This window comes from Rana temporaria, chromosome 5, assembly GCF_905171775.1.
Source record: "Rana temporaria chromosome 5, aRanTem1.1, whole genome shotgun sequence".
NCBI classification, from domain to species: domain Eukaryota; kingdom Metazoa; phylum Chordata; class Amphibia; order Anura; family Ranidae; genus Rana; species Rana temporaria.
The window spans coordinates 256,959,026-256,975,286 of record NC_053493.1 but is presented as its reverse complement, the minus strand read 5'-3'; the positions used below and the strand labels follow the sequence as shown (position 1 = coordinate 256,975,286).

The 16,261-nt window shown below is 39.0% G+C and overlaps 1 protein-coding gene across 6 annotated transcripts in view; it reads left to right on the top strand.

Annotated features, from left to right (window-relative positions):
* ATXN1 (ataxin 1) overlaps positions 1 to 16,261 on the top strand; it is a 403,695-nt gene that overhangs the window by 316,241 nt on the left and 71,193 nt on the right. For all 6 annotated transcript variants that reach the window (XM_040353759.1, XM_040353760.1, XM_040353756.1 and 3 more), the window contains one exon: positions 4,208 to 4,329. The gene's annotated coding sequence lies outside the window, so the exon portion shown is untranslated. The remainder of the gene's footprint in view (positions 1 to 4,207; positions 4,330 to 16,261) is intronic.

Here is a 16,261-nt window from a genome sequence, read left to right as displayed (position 1 = left end):
GGATTTCCAATGGGAACTTTTCCAGTCGGAAATCCCGCACGTGTGTACGGGGCATTAGAGGTGTTTTGTAACAGGGCCAGCTGCCTACTATCTATTTTAGCAACCTTCCCTGACAGAAATTTCAGGCTGCTTTTATCTGATGTGTCAGAAAATTTGTCAGGAGTTATCAGGCTGATAACAGAGGAACTGTTCAGGAGAGAGCAATGGGACTTAGATTTTGAAGAGAGATAACAAAATACTGCAGATATATGTGCCCAGCTCAAATTTCATGAATTGGGTTTACGTCCACTTTAAAGTGGAGGTTCACCCAAAAAGTACATTTTTAACATTAGATTGATGCTCATTTTGTCTAGGTGAATCGGGTAGTTTTTTTAAAATCGAAGCAGTACTTACCGTTTTAGAGAGCGATCTTCTCCACCGCTTCCGGGTATGGGCTGCGGGACTGGGCGTTCCTATTTGATTGACAGGCTTCCGACAGGCTTCCGACGGTCGCATACATCGCGTCACAATTTTCCGAAAGTAGCCGAACGTCGGTGCGCAGGCGCCGTATAGAGCCGCACCGTCGTTCGGCTTCTTTCGGCTACTTGTGACGTGATGTATGCGACCGTCGGAAGCCTTCTAATGTTGGTTTTCAACCAGAAATGTAGGATTGCAGCGTCGTACAGTTTAGCTGCTTCATCAAATCTTCTTAGAACATTCGACAGACACCATAAGCCTTCAATGACAGATTCAACCTAAATTAATTCGGATTTTCAGACGAATAAATTTTTTTACGAAACAAAATCAATAAAAACGAATTTCGGAAGTAACAAAATAATTATATTTTTCAGACGAAACCGAAATTCCGTAACAAAATATTTCAGTGTGCACATGCCTATAAAGCAGTGTTCCACTTAAAGGGGTTGTAAAGGTTCGTGTTTCTTCACCTTAGTGCATCCTATGCATTAAGGTAAAAAAAACACCTGGCAATGACGCCCCCCATTTACTTACCTGATCCCGTTCACCTGCTGTGCGCATCCCCCGGCATCCTCTTCTCCACGGAGTCTGGCCGTTAATTGGATAGATTGGATAAATTAATAGCAGCGCAGCCATTGGCTGGTGATGCTGTCAATCACATCCAATGACGCTGCCACCGGAACCAAGTCATAGACTCTCTGTCTATGGACGCAGCGTGTATGACGGGAGTGCGCCCTCAAGCTAACCCCCTGGGGAAAGAGCTTTCCAGAGGGGGGTTAGCTATTGCGGGAAGGAGCCTAGACAGCTGCCGAGGGACCCCAGAACAGGAGGATCGGGGCCACTCTGTGCAAAACAAAGTGCACAGTGGAGGTAAGTATAACTTGTTTGTTATTTAATAAATAAAAAAAACGAACCCATACAACCCCTTTAACATTGTCTATCCCTGATAATCAGTGGCTAGTTTGCACAGTGATTAGCTACAATGCAGCGATGAATCACATTTCTGACAGAATAGATTGTTTTACATTTCTATCCATAATGTAAAATTGACATTTCTGACTTTATAAAATATCATCATGATGTGAGCAAGGATAGCACATGGATTATCCTTTTCAGCCTTGTCATGAAGGATTTGAGATACAGTTATCAATTCCAAGTTGTACAAATGTGAGCTCTGACAGCTTGTAGACAACCTTCAAAATCTCTGCTGCCAGCAAAAGCACCAATAAAATATCGTTTTTTTTCTTCTGGAGTTTTCCTAGTATACAACATTTAAATCATTTCCATGAACATCTTGCTTCAGAGTCATGGCATATAACCCAGCCACAAAAAAAGAAAAAGCTTAATTTGAAATTCTTGGATGATCATTTCAAGTGGATTACATTTACTGACTTTTTAAAGCTCTTTTTTTTTCCCTGTAAACAAAATTTTAAAAGGATTTCAGCTATAATGGAAGAGTGAATTGCTGCTTTAGACGCAGACTTGTAGCACGCTAATGGAACCTCCTCTCCCATGGGCCAGTTTTGTTCAGAAGGGGAGCCTTGCTCTCAGACCTGACCTAGAGCACTCTTTCTGGTGTAAAAGTGGCATTGCAATTCGCATAATTCATATATAAAGAAAGCTGGAAGCACTCGCCTCGTACACACGACTGAGGAACTCGACGCGCGAAACACATCGTTTTGCTCGTCGAGTTCCTTGTGAAGCCGTTGAGAAACTCGACAAGCCAATTTTCTCCATTCCCGTCAAGGAAATAGAGAACATGCTCTCTTTTTGGTTTGTTGAGTTTCTCGACAGTTTCCTCAACGAAAATGTACACACGACCGGTTTCCTCGGCAAAAAAATATCTCCCAGCAAGTTTCTTGCTGGTTTTTGCCGAGAAACTCGGTCGTGTGTACAAGGCCTAACTGTTTACCAGGGAAGTCTTAGGAGGTCAGAAGCTTTTAATGCTGAAAATGCACATTTAAGAAAACAGGAAGCACATATGTTTGCACTGTTTGGAGATAAACTGTAATGGTTTTTAGGCTAGTGTATGTCCAGGCAAAACTGTTTTTTTTTTGTTTGTTTTTTAATTTTAGATAGAATGGGTTTTCTTTGCTATCCAATGTGCTGGAGAGATTTCCCCTTGCTTATTTTCCCAGTGATCCAGTTTCACCAGGCAAGAAGTAATGAAAAACTGCTCCAAGGAAATAAGGCAATAACATTTTATTTTGAAGTAGAAGAATGCTAGAACTGCTTTTTATTGGCGTCAGAGTCCCTGTTAGAGATTTTCTCTTGCTTTTAGTTTGGTGAAACCATTGTCACTATCAAAGTAAATGAAGTAAAATCTCTCTAACGAAGCCCTAGATAGCAGTAAAAACTCAGCATGTTCCCTACTCTTAAGCCCTGTACACACGATCGGTTTGTCCGATGAAAACAGACCAATGGACTGTTTTCATTGGACAAACCGATCGTGTGTGGGCCCCATCGGTTTGTTTACCATTGGTGAAAAAAAAATAGAATTTTTCCTATGGATACAAAACCGATAGGAAAAAAAAACAATCGTCTGTGTGGAAGTCCATCGGTCAAAAATCCACACATGCTCAGAATGTCGACGCATGCTCGGAAGCATTGAACTTAATTTTTCTCAGCACGTCGTAGTGTTTTACGTTACCTCGTTTTGGCACGGTCGGATTTTTGACTGATGGTGTGTAGGCAAGACTGATGAAAGTCAGCTTCATCAGATACCCGACAAAAAATCCATCAGCCTGAAAACTGACTTTCACTTGTCAGCAGCAAAGGGGGGAGCCGCGGAGAGAATGGGAGGGGGCGGCCAGCTGTGATCTGCTATTACATGTAATAGCAGCGGCGCCAGGGCATCCACACAGTGAAATGAGGGGAGGTGAGGAGAGGGGGGCGGAGCGGGCGTGTGGAGCGGAGCGATCATCCGGGACCAGTTTTTTCTAGGCATCAATGTGCCGCCCCTCAAAACCTGCCGCCTGGGACCAATGGTCCCATTGGGTCCCGTCCCATGGTAGGGCTGGCTCTGTACAGACTGCAGCACTTATAGCAAGCAGTTGCTTGCTTTGCCTGTCCTGTTCCGATGGGCCTGTACATGCACAAAAAGAAAATAATAATTCATATTCAATAAATCACCATACATTAAGTGTATTTGTGTTTGAAAGGTACATCTGTAGGCCTTTTTCGGGCTCCTGAGCAATGGCAGCTGCCTTGGTGACCTAATAGCTCTTGAAAAATATCACCTAAAGAAAGGAAATCTGTAAAACACCAATCTGTAAAACACCATTTATTTTTTCAATATATATTTGAGAAAAGTAAACCTGTGACAATATATAGGCAGAATTGTGTTCTCTGGATCTGCTTTTTTGGTAGTGCGGAATTAAATTAACCGCTAAACAATAATTAGCATTGATTTTTGAACTACATTAATAAAAATGTTCTTTTAATCCTGTGTGTCCTGGTATAATTTTAATGAGAAATAAGCAGTGAAAGATGTGGTAATGAAAAGCTTATGCTGCATGCTGTTGGGTACACAATGTGCCATATTAGAATAAAAGGCTCTGTATAAGAGGGCCCTCTCTGTGTATTATCCCTCTGCTTTTACTGATGGATTTCATATGGCTGTGAACTGCACATTAGGTCCTGCATTCAAAACTCTCATTAAAATGCATTTGGTCCAGCAATCAGTTGAAGTCTGTGGCTAATATGTTAAGCAATTAAATGCAGTTATCTCCTTTTTGTTTTCTTTGTTTAGGTATTTATTTATGTGAATAAAGGGAGCGCTGGAAACTGCTGCAAGAGGATTAACCATTTCTTCTACTGGCTCTTGGGTGGACCTCTTATGAAACAGAAGACAGACCAGCCTCAGTGAATGCTGTAAGTGGGCTGGGTCGCGTTTTCTTCTTGTATGAGCATCACTAAGAATTGAATACTTGTTTTCAGTATTATGGTGTTAGATGAGAAAATGTACACAGAACAAGATTTTGCACAGCGATCAAAAAATCTCACCTGCATGGTGAAGATTGGCTGTCTATCATTATTGCACTTGAAGTTTTCACTTAGTCCGACTGCAAAGTCCCACAAATACTTGTTGAGCCTACTAGTGGACTCCACCTAATGCAACTTTTTCGTTTGATGGTGGCAACAATGCCACACTGCTCCTGAATTCAGAGCTTCAAGTTGCCACTCATGTAAACTGATTGTACTACAGTGGGCTGAAAAAATGTTGTGTGTGGGGGGAGCATAGCTATCAGCAGTGTCACTACTGATCGCACAGGTCAATGAGAATACTTTTGAGGCTTCTTTCTCATTGTTCAGTTCTGGTAATGTGCTTTGATACAGCACTTTGGGAACATCCAACATCTTTTGCAATTACCTTTTGAGGCTTTCCCTCCTTATGGGGGTGTCAATGATGGTTTTCTGCACAACTGTCAGGTCAGCAGTCTTTCCCATGATTGTGATTCCTACTGAACCAGACAGGGAAACCATTTAAAGGCTCAGGAACCCTTTGCAGGTGTTATGGCTTAATTAGCTGATTAGAGTGGGATACTTTGAGCCTAGAATATTGCACCTTTTCACAATATTCAAATTTTCTGAGATTGTGGATTTGAGGTTTTCATGAGCTGTAAGCCATAATCATCACAATTATGACAAATCACTGCTTGAACTATCTTGCTTTGCATGTAATGAGTCCATCTCATATATTAGTTTCACCTTTTAAGTTGCATTAGTGAAAAAAATTAACTTTCGCACAATATTCAAATTTTTCGAGTTTCAGCTGTAATTAACATGTACATTGCAGTGAAATCCCTGCTATCTGGATGATATAGTATACAGTAGTTGTGGGTGTATATCTTGAAGCTGCACTCTTTGACAGAAGTGGGTAACTGGAGTCACAATATAATTTTGCAAGAGTTGCCCAGAAACATAAGATGACTTTTCAGTTCTACCACTGTGGTTTGAGTTCGAGTTGTGTACTTCTGTGCGTATCAAAGGGATCTAAAACTATGTATCAAGTGTTTCCTATGTCATAGGCCCTGCCCAGGACATGTTACCGTACAGATCCTCTTCTTTGACTCTGCTCTCTCACTTGCCACATAGAAACATATGCTACTTAGTCAAGTAAAAACATACCATAAAGAACAAAACTGCTTACTTCCCTTTGCCAAAAATAAAATTTGCTTTGTCAGAATTAAGTTCCTTGAAGATCATGCTATCAGAATGGCAAATAGTATCCTCTGTGCTCGTAGCCTTTAACATGTTAAGCTTGCATTTATACTTTTAATGTCCCACATTTGTCTTACCTCTGTAGCCTAAACTATGTCTTAAAACTATATTAATGTCTGTATTTATAACTGGGTTAGGTGATTATCCTGTAGTTTGATGTTTGTAGGGCAGCTGAAATTGTGCATGTTGTGCATGTTTGAATTGTATTACAGGCAAAGCTGTTTCTATGCCAATACAGATATTTATTTTGTCATTTTATATAACAATGTAGATTAGGCAAACTTTTTTCTTAGAGGTAATCTTAAGAAAATTAACATGTGAGAATCATTAAGGCTGTCATTGCTGAACTTCCTTTTTAAGAATGCTAGTTACCTAGCTGTCTGTGTGACTGACCAAGAACAAGTATGTACATTTAAGTAATTCTGACACTTCTGACGCTTGTTCCAGATCTGTAACCCAAAATTACTTTAGTCAAGCACAGCAAGGCAGCTATCATTTTCTTTAGGAGATCAGCAATGGCAGGCCCTTTATTTCCCTTATGATAGTGTCATGTTAGGTGATTATGATATAGAACACTTGCCAGAGGTACACCTCATTCCACAAAAAAGGAATGAGCAATGCTTCTGTTGTCTCTGGTGTGGCCACATCTGGAGTATTCAATCCAATTCGGGTCACCATTCCTCAGGAAGAATGTGCTGGAATTGTAGAGAGTCCCGAGAAAGGCAACAAATTAATAATAAGGGGGCTGGAGGACCTCAATTACGAGGAACAACTACAAGCACTAAACGTATTCTGCCAGGAGAAGAGAGGCTTGAGAGGAGATATGATAGAGATATACAAATCCCTCAATCGTGAGCCCAAGTATGAAACTATTCATTCTCAGGAAGTGCAAGAAGACATGGGGCCACACAATGAGATTGGAGGAGAAGCGGTTTAACCTTAAAGGGGTTGTTAAGGAAATGTATTTTTTTTTCATAATAAGCATCCTTTACCTGCAGACATTCCTCTTTTCACTTCCTCATTTTTCGTTTTTGCTCAGAAGTTGCTCTATTTCTTCTCTGTTCACTTCCTGCTTGTCTGATTTTACGGACCACTGTGAAGGGAGGCTTTACTGCGGTGGTCAGTGACGTGCTCACCCCCTCCTGGGAACTACATCTGTGTGGCAGGACGCTCTCTACATGTTAGAGACTTCAAGGAGGTGTGAATTACTGGGCGTGCCGCAGTTCATACTGGGAAATTTAGTTCTTACATGAACATGCGATGCATACCAGGAAGTGAATGAGAGAACAGAAACTAGAATGCCGGAGGTGATATAGATGAAGGAATTTAATAGGTATTTACTCGTTTTTTTAACAGAATCATTACACTATTCTGTCTGTCTACCTTGCAGACATTAATTTTAGGCAAAACATTTTTTTCCTTTACAACTCCTTTAACCGCTTCAGCCCCGGACCATTTTGGTGGTCAAAGACCAGAGCATTTTTTGTGATTCGGCACTGCGTCGCTTTAACTGACATATGCGCGGTCGTGTGACGTGGCTCCCAAACAAAATTGACGTTTTTTTTCACCCACAAATAGAGATTTCTTTTGGTGGTATTTGATCACCTCTGCGATTTTTATTTTTTGCGCTATAAACAAAATAAGAGCGACAATTTTGAAAAAAATTCAATATTTTTTACATTTTGCTATAATAAATATCCACAAAAAATATATAAAAAAATGTTGTTTTTTTTTCCCACAGTTTAGGTCTTCTACATATTTTTGGTACAAAAAATAGCAATAAGTGTTTATTGATTGGTTTGCACAAAAGTTATAGCTTCTACAAAATAGGGGACTGTATTATGGCATTTTTATTAATATTTTTTTTTACTAGTTATGGCGGGGATCAGCGATTTTTATCATGACTGCAACACTATGGCAGACACATCGGACACTTTTGACACCATTTTGGGACCATTATAAAATATGCTATAAACATGCACTTATTACTGTAAAAATTACACTGGCAGTGAAGGGGTTAACCACTAGGTGGCACTGTAGGGGTTAAGTGTTCCCTAGAAAGTGATTCTTACTGTTAGGGGCGTGGCTACACTTGACACATCACTGATGACCGTTTCCGATCACGGGGGAACGGTCATCAGTGACAGTGTCACTAGGCAGAATAGGGAAATGCCTTGTTTACAAAGGCATTCCCCTGTTCTGCCCTTGCCGACTGCACTGGCGAGGCTGGGCGGCAAATTTAAAGGCATGTACCTGCACACCAATCTGCCTTCTCCTGCCATGTTGTCGACGTACATAGTCGTGCGGTGGTCGGCAAGTGGTTAAGCTGTGTAAGGGGTTTTCACTGTCAGGGAATGTGGAACTATCTTTCACAATTGGTGGTTTTTAGCAGGAAGTAATAGTTTTAAAAGACTATTGGACGTGCATCTTAGCGAACACAATATACAGGGATATTGGAAATGGTTATCGACATGAACACACACAGGTTGAACTGGATGGACCACTAGTGTATTTATTCAACCTTACCAACTATAAATCTATGAAACATTCTAAAAGTCAGATGTAATTCTGTGTTTGATGAACATGGAGATTCATAGCATTGCTTTGTCTATGAGTACCGTAATGCCACATGTAGGATTTAAAAGAGATACACACCAATACAATTGTATAGTAGAGTCCATACATTTTTTACATACAATTTGACACTCAAATTCAGATTTATGGAAGTAGATTAAAGGTCTGGACCAATTTCTGTTTGTCTATCTGTCCTGTTACACACTGTATAGTTGATTTATAAAATTATTATAATGATTTGATTTATTATACTGTGTGAATACATTAGATATTAGTATAAAGAAATGATGATTAGTTGCTGATAGTATTAATAAATACTATTTAAATATTAAAACAATCAAATAATATAGAGGCTATTCAGTGAGTACAGCGACTTCACATAACTGTGGCTGTTTGCTTAATCCAGAGTTCCGTCAGTTAATCCGTTCCTTCAAAAAGTATTTGCATAGTCTTAAATATCTGGAAATAAGAATGTGTTGTTTGGGCACTAACCCAAGAATGGAATCTGAGGTTTCACTAGTTTATAATTAGCCTGTAACAATGGAATGCTAAATGACTGCCTGGCTGAGCAAATATAAAACACAGCAGTTTAACACGTATTTCTTTCATACCTTGGAAGTTGTTATATAAGAAGGCTAATCTACTATGTAGCATTTTACAAAGACATTATTCTAAAATAAAATCTAGATCAAGGAGTCAACTATGAATCTTTTAAGGATCGGATGTCACGCAGAGAAGCTTGACATCTTGAAGGTTGTGTTACATATTTTTTAATCTTTTTTGGCTCTTTGAATTCATTTTATAACATTTTTTTCTTTTATGTGGTATAAATTTATCTAGCAACTAAAATATCATTATGACAGCATACATTACTTGAACAAATGCATAGGAGCCCTGCTTGGATGTGGAGACAATGTTGAACAAAGCATAACTAAAACCAAAAGTTTTTGAAAATTTTGGTTAGAGAAACCCTGTGAGGTTTTCTTTTTATGGCCATCCATGTCCTATTGTGAAGATTTAGGGCCAAATCCACAAAGACCCGGCGTAACGGCAAATTTCTAATTTAAGTTGCACTGCCTTAAAATTTCTACCTAAGTGCCCGATCCACAAAGCACTTACCTAGAAATTTCTGGCCGTGTAACTTAAATTCCGCCGGCGCAAGGCGTTCCTCATTTCATGGGGGCGATTCCCATTTAAATGAGGCGCGCTCCCGCGCCGGCCGTACTGCGCATGCTCGTGACGTCATTTTCCAGACGTGCATAGCGCGAAATTACATTACGTCGGGCTTTGTGGATTGCGACGGGTCAATAAAGTTGCGTCGGAAAAAAAGATACGGCGCGAAAAAAAAAATTCTAATTAAAAAAAAAAACGCGTCGCGAGACAGAAGGGTCTGCTTTTACATGGTTTACTAACTTTACACCATGTAAAAGCAGCCCTAATTTTGCGTATGCAACTTAATACTTACAGAGAAAAAACGAAGCTGAAAAGCTTCGTGGATCTCCGTAAGTGCTAATTTGCATACCCGAGGCGGCATTTCGACACAAAATGCCCCCAGCGGCGGATGCGGTACTGCATCCTAAGATCCGGCAGTGTAATTCAATTACACATGCCGGATCTTCTCCCTAACTATGGAAAACTGATTCTGTGGATCAGTTCCATAGTTAGGACCAGGGATACGACGGAGTAACAGCAGTTACTCCGTCGTATCTCTTTTGAGGATTTGGCCCTTACTTTCTCTTCCTGTTCTACACACACAATAGAAAATGAAGAAAATGCCCTCTAATGCCCCGTACACACAATCAGGCTTTAGCCTGACCAAACTCACATCGGAATTGCGAAGGTATTCCATCGGAGGAAAAGAGAACATGTTCTCTATCTAAACTCTGACGGAATTCCTCGGAATTTCCGATGGAATTACTCCCATGGGGCATACAGACGGTTGGAATTTCCGATGGAAAAATTCCGATCGTGTGTACGGGGCATTAGGCAGTTGTCACTAAAACAAATTTCCTCATTGGAAGATTTGTCTCCTATGTCTGTTTAGGTAACAGTTCAAAACATTGGATTTTCTCTTACTTTCAGTGACAATGGGCACCAGACAGAGAGGGAACCTTTTATCGCGCAGTTCCTTATGTTTTTACCAGCTAAAGCACTACTCCATGAAAGGGTTCTCCTGGTTTAATAAGTAATTTAAACAGGGTTCTCAAAGACTGGCAATGTAGAGGTTTACCATTAGGCTTGATCTGGCAATCTATTATCCTTAGCATTTGAAAGTAGGGTTGGTATTTCTTAATTGTAGCTGAGCTGGAAATGGTTTTAAAAGAGCTAATTAGTCCCTTGCACACTTCAACATCTTGAAATTTTGCAACTTAGAATTAAAATATGTTCAATTAGGATTTTATATTACTGATCTATAAAACATATTTAATTATGTATTCAACCCCATTGCTATAGGATCTGATTCAGGCATTTATCTTCAGAAGTTTGAATGGAGACCATCAGTGTCCAATTAGTGTGAAGCTTCCATGTTTGTTAGAGAACATATCTAAATAAACAACATCATGAAGACCAAGGTGCTATCAAAGAAACCCAAGTTCTGAAGAAACACCATTAAAGCAGGATTATAAAATATTCCAACCTTTAAATATTGCCAAGATCACAAGTGCACTGCAATCTAAGCGCCACAAACTAAATATGATATTTAACTCATTTAATATTCAAAGCAAACTCATCCATGTCTGCATGGTTTATTTGGCTGAGAAATCACTTTGAAAACACCCGCTAGCATTTTTGGCTGTGGCCATCTTGAGTAAGGGCAGATGAATCATGTAGCATTTATTTCCTGAAATCCATCTGCCCTTCACTCAGCATGCATGCAGGAGGGTGTGCTTGGCCTTCTCCCCTCTTCTCCACTCAAAGACTCTTGGGATGTATGACATCATTTGCCTAGGCCTGGAAACTGGAAAGTAACGAAAGAAATGTTAAAACAAAAAGTTGAAATATGATATACTTTCTTATCTACTTAATAATGCTAGCAGCATAAGGATTAAAAACAATCAATGTTGATTGAGAGAGTGAAGTTCTTCTTCAAATACATTATAACAAAATATAAGGATTATTTTATAACCATAACAAGAGAAGGTTATCCAACAAAAATCAGTGTTCATATAAGAAAGAAATCAGGGAGAGACGCAGCCAAGAGGAATAAAAAATATCCACATATGAGATGGGAGAAAATGTCCACTTAAGCCCCGAACCATTTGGCTGGCCAAAGACTAGGCCACTTTTTGTGATCCAGCACTGCGTCGCTTTAACTAACAATTGTGTGGTCGTGCAACGTGGCTCCCAAACAAAATTTTTAAATTTTTGCTATAATAAATATCCCCAATAAATGTATAAAAAAACTATTTTTTTCCTCAGTTTAGGCCGATACGTATTCTTCTACATACTTTAGGTAAAAAAATTGCAATAAGCGTTTATTGATTGGTTTGCGCAAAAGTTTTAGCATCTACAAAATAGGGGATTGTTTTATGACATTTTTATTAATAATTTATTTTTTTACTAGTAGTGGCAGCAATCAGCGATTTTTATCGTAACTGCGATACTATGGTGGACACATATTATTGATGCCATTTTGGGACCATTGTCATTGAAACAGCGATCAGTGCTATAAAAATGCACTGATTACTGTAAAGATTACACTGGCAGTGAAGGGGATAACCAGTAGGGGGCGCTGAAGGGGTTAAGTGTGTCCTAGGGAGTGCTTCTAACTGTAGGGGGGATGGGCTGTTTGTGACATGACACTGATCACCGCTCCCGATTACAGGGAGCGGTGATCAGTGTCCTGTCACTAGGAAAAATGGGGAAATTATTTCCTCGTTCTTCCTCACTGTGAGACGATCGCGGGTATCGCCACGGTCGGACTCGAGGAGCTTGCGGTGGCCGCGCACGCCCACAATGCTATTTTTAAAGGGGCCACTTATATGTACGTTGATCTGCCCAGCCGTGCCATTCTGCCAACATATATCGGCGTGACACGGTTAAGATCAAAACAGTCCCTAGAGTTGGGCTTTATTAAAAAATAAGAAAGCAAGTGTTTAAAAAACAAATTGTGTCTTGTACCTGTTGGGTGATTTACCTTCACATCTTTCTCGTTTTCTGTCTCATTGATCCTTGTCACCAGGTAGAAAAGGGGCATGAATTTGTGAGAGAGTCTACCCCTTCCTCCCTCTATCCAGGACTAAAGAAATGGTTTGTCATGACATATGCTTTAACTGTATTCCAAAAGTTTTATATATATATATATATATATATATATATATATATATATATATATATATATATATATATATATATATATATATATATATATATATATATATATTGGACAAAAACAATGTCTGCTGCTATCTCTTATCTTAAAAGCCTGACCTAGTCCAGAAACCTAGTCAGCAAAGATCTCCTCATTGATGTTAATCTTTTGGTGCTTATTAATGTCATACTTATAGCTATACATCTACTGAAGAAGAATAGAAACAAAATAGCTTTTTGGTAAATAAACTTATTTTTTAAAGTTGAATAAAAAGTCCACATTTATTATCTCTGATTGTGCCATTTCCCACACAGATTGAGCTTATGGTTAGATATTGATGAGAGGTAAAACAAATAACGATTGTGCTTTTTTATTTATTTATTTATTTAAACAGACCTACTGTACATTAAATCAAATCTTTTTTTAGTTATTCTTATCTATATATATATATATATATATATATATATATATATATATATATATATATATATATATATATTTAAATACCAGTCTGAGAATTCTTTAAATACTTTTAGGTCAGATGTTTATGTAGAAAAATAGTGCAGCGCAAATAATACAATAAATACAATAATAGATCAATAAATAAATTTGGTAAAGTCCATAAAGTGCAAAGTGATAAAAGTGCTCCAAAAAATCAATAGTGATCAAAGGTGCAAAAAATCTTCAACAGATCCGTGATCCACAGGAAAGGGTTAACCTCCACCAAGAGAAAAGGGTGGCCTCTCACCTCAATACTTCGACCTGTGGCTAGGTCAAAAGGCAAGAAGCAAAATCTCCAAAGATTGGTAATCAGCTTTACATGGGTTCAATTTCCAAAGAATCCACCAGATGGCACCAGCGGGCAATAAGCAAGGCAACACTCATTTGAATTTGGTGACTGATTGCCACTGCTGGCTATGGAACTGGTAGGTGTATCTTCAAGTAAATGTCCTGCAGCCACCCTTGCAATATTTGAAGTTGTCGGTCTGCTGCTGTTTTTCATGTTTTCTCACAAAAATATAAGTTCCCTATGATAAACATGCGTTTTTTTTTTTTTTGTTTTTTTTACTGGAGCTGGTGCTCTATTTCTGGACGCCTTGTCTTCATCCGTAATGTCCCTCCTGACGCGATTGCGTAGGGACTTCCATCTCTGCTGTAATCTTGTATCTTAATTCCACGAATACGCAGACCCTCTCCAGTCTGTGTCCATCCAGTGCAGCCTGGATCTCGCTCTGAGCTCTTACTCTCCCTTGCTTAGCCTGGTCTATTTACAATTGATAGTTTTAGGCAGTGGTGGCTGCTCCCTGATCTACATGCCACACACATGGATTCCAGTGTTTTTTTTTTTTTTTTAAGCACGTGATTAGAGCCTGTGGCTCTAATTGGCTTTAAAAAAGGGTGGGCTCGGGGTGCCTTGGGGGGGGGGGGTTGTGGTTGTTTTGTTTGCTCCCCCCTGGCAGAAGTACCAGCCGCCACTTGTTTTAAGTTCTGTCTATCTCAGATAAACATTCCATTGGCTTTAATAGTACCGTAAGTTAATTAGACAGCAAACTTACCATCTGAAAATGCATTGGACAGTCTTACATTCTTAATCAAAGAAGCATGTGCATTTGGTTTTCTTTGATCTTTTCTCACTATACAAAACCTTTATTCAGAGCTGGATTAAAAAAAAACGACTCCATGTGATGAATCAGTGGAATGCTGAATGAAACAATAAAGCACTGCAATTGCTGAAAATAAACCCACTAGTAAAAACAAAGCATTTACAGGGCTTGTAGTAGTTACTTCTAAAGTTTCCATTATGCAAACACATATTTTATGGAAAAGCAAGGTACTTCCAAGCCTCCTACACATTGTGTATTTTTAACATTTTGCTGTGCATAGCTCACAGCATATATTTTCCTGCATGCCGGGTAAATAAAGCAACTTCAAAGAGCAGAAACGTTAAAAACAGCATAAAAACATGTACAGATTTTATTTATTTTAAATGAAATTGCAGTGATATACAACCTGTTAAGACCTTTATAAATTTAAATGTCTAAAAAATTGACATGCTTTCTTTATTTAAATTAGATGTAAAACCTAACTGGATAAAATTTAGTTTTCTAAAGCATGGTGTATCATAAACAACTGCCATGTTTTTTTCCCATAAATGACTATTTTTAGCTTTGTTATCCTTTGTTTAGCATCTCTGTGCTGCTGATCTCCACTAAGGATTTTCACTAAAAAAGGAGCTCCTTTCAGCCAGTTCCTGTCTGCATGAATTGTGCAATGTGTATAAGCACGATCACTTGAACTCTTCAGCAGGGGTATATATGACAAAGTGAGAAACAGTTGTTACCATATAACAGAAAGTGCCAGAACCAGGCCCTTTATGAGGTTTGCCTTTAGGAAAAAGTGCATATATAACCACTTGAGCACCAAAAGATTTTACCCCTTTCATGACCAGGCTATTGTTTGCTAATTATCACTGCTCTACTTTAACTGGTAATTGCGTGGTCATGCAACACTGTATGGAAATGAAATTTATATAATTTTTAGGCTCCTTTCACACTAGGCGGACTCCATCACTACGGAGTCCGCCTGCTCCCCCCAGCTCAGCGGGAGATCAGTCCGTTAATCTCCGCTGAGCTAGCAGATGACAAGCTCCTTTCTGCTCAGAATTTTTGTTGTGTAGTACCTAAAAAGTCCTAACTTGTTTCATCTAACTATTTCCAATCACAATAGGACGTGGCACTTTGTATCTATTATTATCCACAGTACCACCCTGATACCTGCTGATACAGTAATCATTTTCAAGACAGTATAGCAAAGGAGACAGCAAGGGCTCATGTAGACAGACCTCAAAAACACCTACTATGTCTGAAGAAATGCAACACATTGCAAAGCAGGGTAACCACAGCCTCAATACTATCATTTCACGTATGTTGCAAACCTATTAAAAAAACAGAAAAGCAATGGCCATGTACACAAACCCTTAAAGTAGTTGCACAATGTATGTGAGAAGATGTGGCCGTCAGCAGTTAAATCCACTAGTTTAATATCCAGGTAGATATTCACAGTCCATTTCACTTGATAGACATGCTAGTGTTTGGAAAATTAGGCTATTTTAGATGTTGCCCATGTACCCAATAACTGGTGTATGCACCATTACACTAAAGCTAGCCATAGATGGCTCAGAATTGTATAGGTTCAGCAGGGACTGATCAAATTTAATTAGGCATAGAAGACGATATCACATTTAACTTCTGACGAACGAGAACGTTCGAAAATCTTGATCAGCCAGCTGCAGCCGTTTATCAGTGTATTCTGACAATGGAGGAGCCACACTATCAAAATACAATGGCACAGATGGGAGAATACCTCTATCTTCCTTGCTTGTGTGGATGGAGGAATCCATTTGTGACTGAATAAAAATTATTAATCTATGAGCAACCTTAATTTAGCTAAAGCTAAAACATTGTCTTTCAAATTGGATAGAGTAATCGAGAATGTTAGATTATTTTTGCAATTTGGTTCCATTGGGTAGGGTTTCTTACTCTTGTTGTGCTGTAGTGATGACAGGAATTAAGAGCAAATCTCTTCAAAAAAGGGAAATGCCTGCATAGACAGTTGTCCCCAGAACAAATGTCCCTAATGGAATATTGGAATGCATATTCTGGGAACAACTAAACATTTTGGATTCTTTCTAGCTTT